General features: G+C 40.5%; 1 long non-coding RNA gene across 1 annotated transcript in view; it reads right to left on the bottom strand.

The window, feature by feature from the left end:
- Window positions 1–6,098: 6,098 nt before the first annotated feature.
- LOC108963343 (uncharacterized) overlaps window positions 6,099–10,437 on the bottom strand; it is a 28,509-nt gene continuing 24,170 nt past the window's right edge. The window contains exon 4 of the long non-coding RNA XR_007777301.1: window positions 6,099–6,704. This is a non-coding gene — a long non-coding RNA (uncharacterized LOC108963343). The remainder of the gene's footprint in view (window positions 6,705–10,437) is intronic.

Below are 10,437 nucleotides of genomic sequence, written 5' to 3'. Positions count from 1 at the left end.
GAAAAAGAAAAAGAAAAAGAAAAGAAAAGAAAAAGAAAAAGAAAAAGAAAAAGAAAAAGAAAAAGAAGGGAAATTAAATCTCAGGGGGTTTAGTTTGACCTTCAAGCAATACAGCTCAGTTTGAAACACCTTCTGCTTCAAAATATTAGCTTTGAATTAATGCTTGACAATTCCAGCTCCTGTAACAGCACAGAAAAACTCATTCGCAGGCACTGTTTGAGAAACCCAATTTTATTTAATATATTTGCCTGCTTATAGTAAAAGAAAAATAAGAAAATCATTACTTTGTCCTCCCCAGCTATAAAAGCAACCAGACAGCTCCGCTCTGACAGATTCAAATTAGTGAATGGCTTCTCCCACTTGGGAGGCTGCAGCCCTGGCCTGTGGTCAGAGATAAATTTTTCAGTGAACTTGTACCTAAAGTGATGAAGGGAAACCTCCCAATTTACTCATTCACAGGTAGGCTGGTAGCAAAGCAGGGTTGCTCTTTGGTTCATGCACAAAGCTGCGATGAAGGGAAGGTGGGACAGGGGAGGGAAGGGAAGAGGTCAAGTGTGAGAGTCCTCAGCTGGGGAGAGTGGAACCAGGCTCACCCCTCTGGCTGCATGTAAATGCTACAGTCTGTTAGTCCACATCTCATAAATAATTTTTGGATGATTCCCAAAAAACTTGATGAAATTAGGTTCACTGCAAAAGGAAGAAGGGAAAGGTAAATCTATCCTTAACTCAGCAAGAACCATCAAGTGCCAGAAACTCACCACACTATCTTTTCAATCCCTTGACTTCCTTCTCCTGTTTTCTGATTTTTTGACTGTTTCCCCCATTCAAGATTTTTTTTTAAGAAAATACCAATCTCTCAAAGATCTGAGTCACTTCAGAAACTTCTTCATTAAAAAAAATATTATTATTATTATTATTGTTGTTGTTGTTGTTGTTGTTGTTGTTGTTGTTATTGATGGTGGTAGTAGTAGTAGTAGCAGTAGTAGTAGTGGTGGTGGTGGTGGTGGTGGTGGTAGTAGTGAAAGAACTTGCTATGGATTCTGGTTTAGTGGTGGGCATGGCAGTGACAGGTAACTGGTTGGATTCAATTATCTTGGAGCTCTTTTCCAGCCTAAATGGTTCTGTGATTCTCTGGTAGTGCAGACTAAGTTTTTAATGAAAGAGTCAATCACTTCAGCTCCTGCTAGAAGCTTTCTGGGAAAAATGTACAAATAAATGTGGCAGTTTAAGCAAGAGGTGTGGGATGTAGGGCATTGCTGGGAAGCTGGACTCCCTCATGTGAAGTGTGAGCTTTTCTAAATTATCCTCTTTAAGGATCCAGGAAAATTGTGCAGTGAGCAAAAATGTATGTTATGCAAGATCATACAAAGAGACAAAAGATCACAGGACAACTATCAAGGAGTTGATATAAAATTATGGAAGAGACCTGTGAACACAGGTCTCATGGTGGGACACATGAGATTGCAGATGAAGGCTGAATTGCTGCTCCACAAGAAGAGCAGATGCCAATCCCTGCTGTCATGGTGACAGCTTGGACCACCTCAATAATTTCTCAAAGCCTATCACCTCTTCTTTTATTTTCTTTTATTTATGAAAGACTGTGCCAACCTTTGAGGATCAAATTGGTGAATTCCGGAGATAGAAACAATGTTCTCCAAAGTGTAGGCTAAAAGCAGCAGTTTTCTTTTTCTGTGCTGACAGAAAAACTCTCTAAAACAAGCCTAGAGAGTGGTTTATCTGAGACAAGTGTATCACAGAATCACAGAATGCTTTGGAAGGGACCTTAAAAACCACCTAATTTCATCCCCCTGCCATGGTCAGGGACATCTTCCACTATCCCAGGTTGCCCCAAGTCCAATCCAAACTGGCCTTGAACTCCTCCAAGGATGGGGCAGCCACAGCTTCTGTGAGAAACCTGTGCCAGGGCCTCACCACACTCTGAGAAAAGAATGTCTTCCTTAAATCTAACCTAACCCTGCCCTCTCAGAGTCTGAAGCCATTCCCCCTTGAACTATCTCAACATGCCCTTGTCAAAAATCTCTCTCTCGAGCCTCTTGCAGCCCCTCTCTCATGGTCAGCTGGGAAAGTCAGCTTGGAATGGTCCTGATTTAAATTAGTCTGTGTGTTGTTATGGAGAAGGAATTTCATTTTAACAGGCTGTTACACAGCAAAATGGTTCTCAGAATCTTATCTGAGAGGGAAGACTGAGTAGCTACTCAGTCTTTGGGGCTTGCAGTGAGTTTGCATTAAACACCTAATTCTTCGGGAGGTGGATAAATTTATCAATGTGTAATTCTTTCTTTGAATGTCATAAACTGAACTACTGTTTTCAAGTCTTCTACAAGAAAGAGTAAGAATTATCTCATGATGGGTGACTACACAGCTCACCACTGATTGCACAACAATTTGGAAAGTTTGGGTTCAAATATCTGTAAAAGATGATAAATAAGTCATCAGTTTTTTCTTGTTTTCTACTCAAAAATACAGTGGGACCGTCTCATATTTATTGGAATTAAGTCAGTCTTACTCTGAGCAGTGGAAGGAACATTTTTGCATTCTCTTTTCAACAAAGGCTCAAGATAAAGTTGAGGGTTGGTTCTTGTTTTATACAAGCCCTCTGATAGAAACACACAATATTGTATTATCAAGAAAAGAAACACTAATGTTTGACGACATTCCTTTGACAAGTTGTCATGTCTCAATCTAAATTAAAACCACATCTGACACACCAAAAATCTTGTCTTGATCTGTCTTGTTTGGATAGTGCCAGTCCATGATATGACCTGAAATCCATTCCTTGAGGTCATTTAGACAGACTCATTGAAACAATATATACTGGCTTCATATATTGGCTGCTGGTCAATGAAAACTCTGTCTAATGTGACACTGGAGACTCTATCCCTGCCCGAAAGGAGTAAATGGATTTGATTTGGGGAAGGGAGGCAAGAGAGAAAGTCTCTCAAAGGGAAAGTGCAGTAATATGGCCCTACCTCACATGAACAGTCCCTGTGGATCACCTCCCTCTCTCACACGGATGAGCACAGATGAGGATAACTCCAAGTAAGAGAGAACCTGACTTGTAAGAAACGAATCCTGGGTTTCTTCCTTGGTTTTACTATGGTGTCACCTTGGAAAAAGGCCTTACAACAGTTATACTTTTCTTGTTCCAGGTGGAAGAAGTGGGACATTCCTGTTTCTGTGGACTCACAGATAAAAACTACAGCATAGTGACTATCTCAAGAGCTCTAGGGAAAATATTAAGCAAAATCAAATCCCTAGACCTTATTTTCCATTTATATTTCCCCTCATCTGTGAGGTCAACTGCAAGTTACCTCACACCAGTTTGCATGCCCTTGATTAACCAGCTTGGCTTAGGGAAACAACAATTTTGCCCATACCAGTAAATTCAACATGCCTAAACTGAATTCTCCATCACCAGGGCCAGCTGGCACAGGATGGCCTACACCCATGCTCTTGAATTCCCTCAGCTCCTTGATCACAAGGATGCTGCATCTGTAGGACCTTCTGACAGGGGTGCTTGGCTTTTTCTCATTTCCAAAGGGATTGGGTGAGAGTGAAGGTCATAGAGAAAAATGGCTTCCCATCCACACAGTTAAGTGATATAGATTATAAAATTTCAATTCTTAGGAATATTTCCTGGAGCTGTATAGTTTATGAGGATGGGTCACCAGTATCTCTCCTCCAAGTGTTTTGCCAAGCAGAGCACAAGGATGCAGTCATGGAGAGAAAGGGAGACTTAGCCCTTGAATAAAGTCTGTGGCTGTGACCCTAGTGGGTCATTCTTTTCCTTTCACCTGAATTCCTCCTGCTTTGTCTCTGTCCCACTCATCTCACCAAGGCTGCTGAAGCCCACTTTTATGTTTGGATCCCACCAGGATAAGAATGAAGAATTCACAGGTCTTTATGCCATGAAGATGCATTTTCTAATCCACTCTCATTACATGAAAGCCCTTGGAAAGGCATTAACATTTCCCTCTGTTTTCAATTTAGTGCCTTGATTAAAGTTCCTAAATCTATTTATCTACACCTGATCTAGAGGCACTGAATGTTGGAAACTCCATCCCTTGCCCTGGAAATGTGTTCCAGTTCCACATTGCCCTCACAGTTTAAAATGTGTATCTAATTCTTCATTCGAATTTCTCTGCTTCCAGCTTTCAGCCACTGGATTTTGTTATGCCTTTACCTGCCTGATTAAACAGCCTGTTAGTTCAGGGTAGTTTCTCCTTGAAAAAGTAGTGCTGCTGTGTCTTCATTTTCTTTTTGATAAGTCTGGGCTCTTCAAGTCTCTGATGATAAGATGTTTTCTCCCACCTATCTGGGAGCAATTTTCCAGCCTATTTTACTGCTATTAAGGACATGAGAACACCTGTATTGTAGACACTTTTCCTCCTTCCTTACTATTTCCCTGTGGTGATAGGCAGTATCCAGTAGCCATATTAACCTTTCCAAACCTGGATCTCTCTCAAAAATATCACTGACCTGGTATTGCCTCCTGTTATTCCCTCCTATCGAGATTCCAGTCCACTGCAGTCTGGAATAGTAAAGTAAGCAGTGGCAGAGCATGGTCATGGTCTCTTAAACTCTTCCAAGGAATCACAGAACAGTGGAATTAATTGGGTTGGAAGAGCTCTTAAGGATCAACCAGTTCCACCTTCTGCCATGGAAGTTCAACAGCAATGCATTTTGAAAGCAAAAAATGTTATTTTAAGCTACCCAGACTTAAGTGAGACAGGATGGTTGGACACCTGTTGTACCAGCTCATATCATCCTCCTGTGAGGAGATGGAATAGAGTGAATGTTGTCACAGACACTGCACCTCCTCCACATGGCACACAAGTTGCTTTGAGGGATTTGCACCTGAGAGCCAAAGGTTGTTGTGCAGGGGAAATGGTGAAAGGATTATTTCAGTTCTCACATTTCCACCTTCAATGCCGCACACAGTTCCAGCACCTGTTTTCAAGGCTGTTTTCAATGAAAGAAGGATGGATGTTGTTATGGTTTATATCAGGTTTTTGCCAGAGATTATTTTAAATGTTGATGCATTTCACTGTGAAAAGGACCCCTAAATGCCTACAGTGTTTTCCATCATGATTTGGGTCACAACAAAATTAAAAGGACAACTTAAGACTCCTCTCCTTGCACACATTTTCTGCAGGCACAGGAACTCTTGGCACTGATTTGTCTCATTGACTTCAATGGCTGAGCCTTTCCTCCCAAAAGCAACCCAGATTTCCATCTATGAATTACTTCCATAAGTTCAGAACATGTTATTTTATACAGAGGTTTTTCTGGAATCCTACCCCTGGAGCTCCTAGCTCTTGTCCTCCACAAGCCCCTCATCTAAGGGTAGCAGAAGCAGTCTGGCTGAATCAAAAGGGGTTACTTGAAGCATGTGAAGATTTCCAAAGGCGTAGAGATGAGATTCCAGGTGTGGCATCTCTTTCACAGAACAGGAGCAAGAGATTTAGCAGGAATTCAGAATGGAGCTTCACAAGCAGGTGATTGTCTAATAAAAAAGCCTCTCTCTCAGCCAGTCCCTGACTTGCAGGAGATACCGAGGTGATAGCCACCCTTTACATACATGGAGTAACTATGAGATGTCTTATTTAAGCTGAGGGAGGGCAGGTTTTGATTAGATATTGGGAAGGAATTCTTCCCTCTGTGGCTGGTGGGGCCCTGGCACAGGTTTCCCAGAAAAGCTGTGGATGCCCCATTCCTGAAAGTGTCCAAGGCCAGGTTGGATGGGGCTTGGGGCAACCTGGGAGAATGGAAGTTGTCCCTGCCCATGGCAGGGGGTTGAACTGGATGGTCCCTTCCTACTCAAACCATTCTATTTCATAGGCTGAGGTAGACTGAATCCCCTCTCAGTTTAGTTACTAAATCTGATGCAATATTTGTAACTCCTTCAGCCTCACAAAGGCACAGGTTGATTTGAAATTCTGTCAGATGTCCTTAATAATTTTCATGTTCAGCCAGTCAATAAAGACCATATCTTGTGTTTGGTTCCTCCTTGTGCTGCATCAGTCTGAACTCTTCAGAAACCCAGACTTGAGCAATAATCAGTATTCTTACATCTATTGATCTCTGGAGCTTGAGACAGCCTTCAATTGTCTGACAGAAGCTATGAACAAATGGGAAACACTAATTTTTATTCATTTGCATGAAAAAGAAGAAACAGAAGGTTCAAGAATGTAGTATTAGGCTCTCCAAAGACAGAATATTTTGTGCTTTTCTTGGCTTAAAAATAAACATTTTTAATAGTTTGTGTAGTCAATTGTTTTGCAAGTGTCTAACTGAAGTACAATTGGATAAAACTCTGGATATTATATGATTTTATGAAATTCCTATGAACTCTGTAGTTATTTGGAAAAAGTTTAATGAACCAAACCATTTCATTATCACCTTCACTTAGCCAGTCACAAACCCGAATTTCTGTGTTGTGTGCAAGAGCTGCAGGTTCTGTGAGCAATACAACTGTAAACAGCACTAAAAGTAAGCATGAATGATTAGCTGCAGAGTGGGAAATTTAATTTGAACAGTTTTGACAGGTTGTGTTGCTTGGTTTGAACTTGAAATAACATCTTGACATATCAGTGGTTCTTGTGCTTTTCCAGGCTGAGTTGTTCCTTAAGGTGTTGAGTCATATAACTTGATGATGGAGTGTCAAACATGATGTGTTAAACCTGAAGAAAGGAAATAACACGTACGATGATGATCAGCACATGTTAAAATATGTTTTACTGTTTCTAATTAAAAAGAGTAGATTTTCAGCTATTTCAGTTCAATCTACAGCAGCAGATTTGAAATATCCTCGCTGTGCAAAACAAAAGGTACAGATTGTTTTAAATGGATGGGAAAAAAAACAGATTCAGATATTTCCATTTAAATTAAACAATAGTTTATGGTTTGGGGATAAATAGTTTATTGTGTTTCTGTGAGGCTAAGGATACCCTCAAATGAATTTCAAGCCAAAATAACAGCACCAAAAATGTCAAGCAGAATAAAGCCCAGTAAAAAGCATCCACTGAGAAGTGTGTGATGTCAAGTGGCTTAGTGGAATTTGCATGCAAGGAGATGGCAGCCGTATAAGTGAGAGATAACAGAAGAGTTGAGATGGAGAGCAAAATTTATCATAACATGTCTAGTGATGATTAAAAGCCTGTGCTTATTAGTTGCATAAAATGTATTACTAAATCATTTTTGGAACATATAATTTTCCAATTATTTATGCATCACAGTAATTAATGATAGGAGGGACAGAGTCAATGATTCACTGTGTAATACATATGGTAGTTACCTGGGGAGGAAAAAATTACAGTGCTACCAATTATTTGCTTTAATGTTTTTGTAATTATGCCCTACACCCAAGTTGAAAATTTCTTTAATTCTTTTTTAAACCCTTCATTCCCAACAATGAAAATGCTTTCTTTTTAGCCTTCAATTAAGTCTAATTTTTAAACTGCCATCCAAGAAATATACAATTCCATAAATGCCTTGTTCCTTTTTATATTTTGCTGGCAATGCTCTGCAAGTATGAAATCTTGCCCTTCAAGCATCTTATTGACGAACTAATTTAGGCACCCAGAAAGATGATTTTCTGTTTAATACACATGGCTTGGATTTACATGATCTCAGGTTTTTTCTACTTTAATCTTAACTTTTTAAATGCAGGAAAATGAACCAAGGCTCTTGTTGTTTCTCACCACGTAGGACTTTATTCCTGTGTGTGGGAAGGGAGAAGGAATTCTGCTTTCTGCAGTCATAGAATCACAGATTATTTTGGGTTTGAAGGGAAAATAAAGATCTCCTCATTCCAACTTTCTGCCATGGACAGGGGCACCTTCTTCTATCCCAGGCTGCTCCAAGCCCTGTCCAGCTTGGCCTTGAGACTTCCAGGGATGGGACAGCAAACAAGTCAAATCCCTCCAATATTGTCTATTCTGCCTTATGGAAGTGCTGCAACTGAGACTGCACCATTCCTAAATGTTTGGCATGGCATGGGGTTTTTTCACATTCAACAAAATCAGCCTGTGAAATATCTCTCAGATACTGTTTATGACCTAGCACTAGGGATAACTCCCAGAAAACAGTCTAGATGCATCCATCGAGTTTCAGAAAAATAAACAAAAATTATATATGTGAAAACTCTTTTGTGCCAATTTTCCCCAGGAACAGAGCAATCCCAAGATTTGGGCAGACACTTTGAACTTAGCTAATACCACACTTGACTTGACCACACCAGAAAACCACACTTAATTTGAACAGAAAGAGCAGAAGTCCTGCTGCTTCCCACACTTAATCCCACTTCCACCATTCCTCACTTCACACTGAGACCCCCTGAAGGCCCCATGCTGTCACACAGCACATCTGGAGGGATATTTCCTCTTCCTGCTCCCACTCAAAACAGAAGTCAGAGCAATTTTTTCAGAAGACCAGGCTGCATTTTTCTCATAACTGTTGGCATTTGGTGATGACAAGATTTCCAGGGACTATACTGAAATTTAGTGACCTGATATGAACTTTTCCCTTGCTAGGAACTCTGTTCTAACAACCTCAGTTTGCTGACAGCTATGACAGACAGAAGTCATCTCTTTTCCTGGGCATGATGTTCCCAACAATTCATGCAACTCCCACAGGACAAGTTGCATTTCATCTGAGCCACAACCAAAAGCCTCTCCCAGAGTAGGTTTAGTAGTACTTAAAAGATTTATTTAATTATTTTCCCTTGAATAAATGAGCTTGGAGGCCTAGATTTTCCTGTGAAGAAGATATAAAAAATGTAAAAAAATAAAAAGTGTAGCGCATTTTGGCAGATTATGTGGGTGGTATATGAATCAATAAAGCTTTCAGCTATGCAAAGCCTTTGGGTGCATTGTGATGTTTGTTTGTTTTTTATTTATTCCAAACAGAACTAAATATGAATAGTTTGGTGGGTTTTTATATCTGCCAAGAAATGAGAACATAGCCCTCCCCCTACCCTGCCTTCCTCCCAGTTGTAAGTGTACCCATACCAAGCATTTATTTATTGCAAACATCCATAAGGAAAAACTGCTGATGATAATGATATTAAAAATATTCTTGAAAAGCTTCCCTAAATTTCTGCTCAGGCATGTGGATGGGATATGTTCTGGAGATTAAATAGCTGTGTCCTTAGCTGAGTTTGCTGTTGGGCTAAGGACAGTTTGGGGTAGGCAATGACAAAGTCAGCAGAGGCCTTAACTGATCCCAAGTAATCCAACACCTTCTAGGTTGCTGGTGTAATCCTGATTTTGGGTAATAAGACCTTATCCATGCTTTAAATTGTCTGTGTCAGGAAAAATTTCAGGGTGGATTTTCCTCTTGGTTTTTATCTAAGCTATTTATTGTGCTTATTTTGGCCAGGGCTGATTTCTGGCTCTGGCCTACATGGAGCTGTCCCAGTGCTTCTGCCTTGAGGCTTTAGGTACCAAAGGTACCCAAAAGTGTCTGTGCTGGCCAAAATCTGTCATGGGGAAAAAAAAGATGTGCTAATAATTCTCCCAAATTTTCTGCTGTAGTCCATATTTGAAAAGAAAATCTCCAGGTTAGAACACACTAGAATGGAATAGAGTAGAACTATTTTAGTTGGAAAGGTTCTACAATGGTCATCTGGTCAATTCCCTGACCAGTTCAAGGCTGACCAAGACATGTTGTTAAGGCACTGTCCAAATGTCTCTTAAATGCTGACAGGCCTTGGACATCAATTCCCTCTCTAGAAAGCCTATTCCAGTGTTTGAGCAGCCTCTTGGCCAGGAAAAACCTCCCAGTGTTCAATGTAAACCTCTCCTGGTAGAGCTTTGAACCATTCCTGCATGTCTTATCACTGCATACCACACAGCAATGATCAGCACTGACCTGTCCACTTCCCCTGCTCAGGAAGCTGTGGACACCCAAGAGGGAAGTCCTTGCTCCTACATTTCATAAGAATATGAATAGGAGAAAAAAATCATAGTAGCCATTGCTTTCCAAGGACTTTGCTAAGAACATTTCATTCTGCAAGGCTACATCCATGGATAAGAACACAGACAGGACCCATGCAGTAACCAAATGTGGTGGATATCTCACCTGGAAAGGAGTTCAAGGCTCATGTCCATGTCAGTGATGAACACTTGCATTTCAGCAGCCTTCTCAAAAAGGCTGGGAATGCTATTGTTACAACACCAAGATTCTTTAAAGATCTCATCTTCCAACCAGAAATTGCCCATTTTCAATATTATACATTTTTGTCCACTCTGGGAATGCAACAGATCTGGAGATGAAATAATAGTCCATTTAGATTCAGAAAGCAAAGCAGACCTGTATAGCCCCTGATGTTCAGTTTGGGCAGAAGCCACTACTAAATTGACACTGCCCAAATTGAAAGGGTGCTTAATGGGACTCAAAACTGGACAAAGTGGA

The sequence above is a fragment of the Serinus canaria genome, chromosome 3, assembly GCF_022539315.1.
Source record: "Serinus canaria isolate serCan28SL12 chromosome 3, serCan2020, whole genome shotgun sequence".
Classification (NCBI taxonomy): domain Eukaryota; kingdom Metazoa; phylum Chordata; class Aves; order Passeriformes; family Fringillidae; genus Serinus; species Serinus canaria.
The sequence above is the reverse complement of the archived record's forward strand: the minus strand, read 5'-3'. Positions and strand labels throughout refer to the sequence as shown.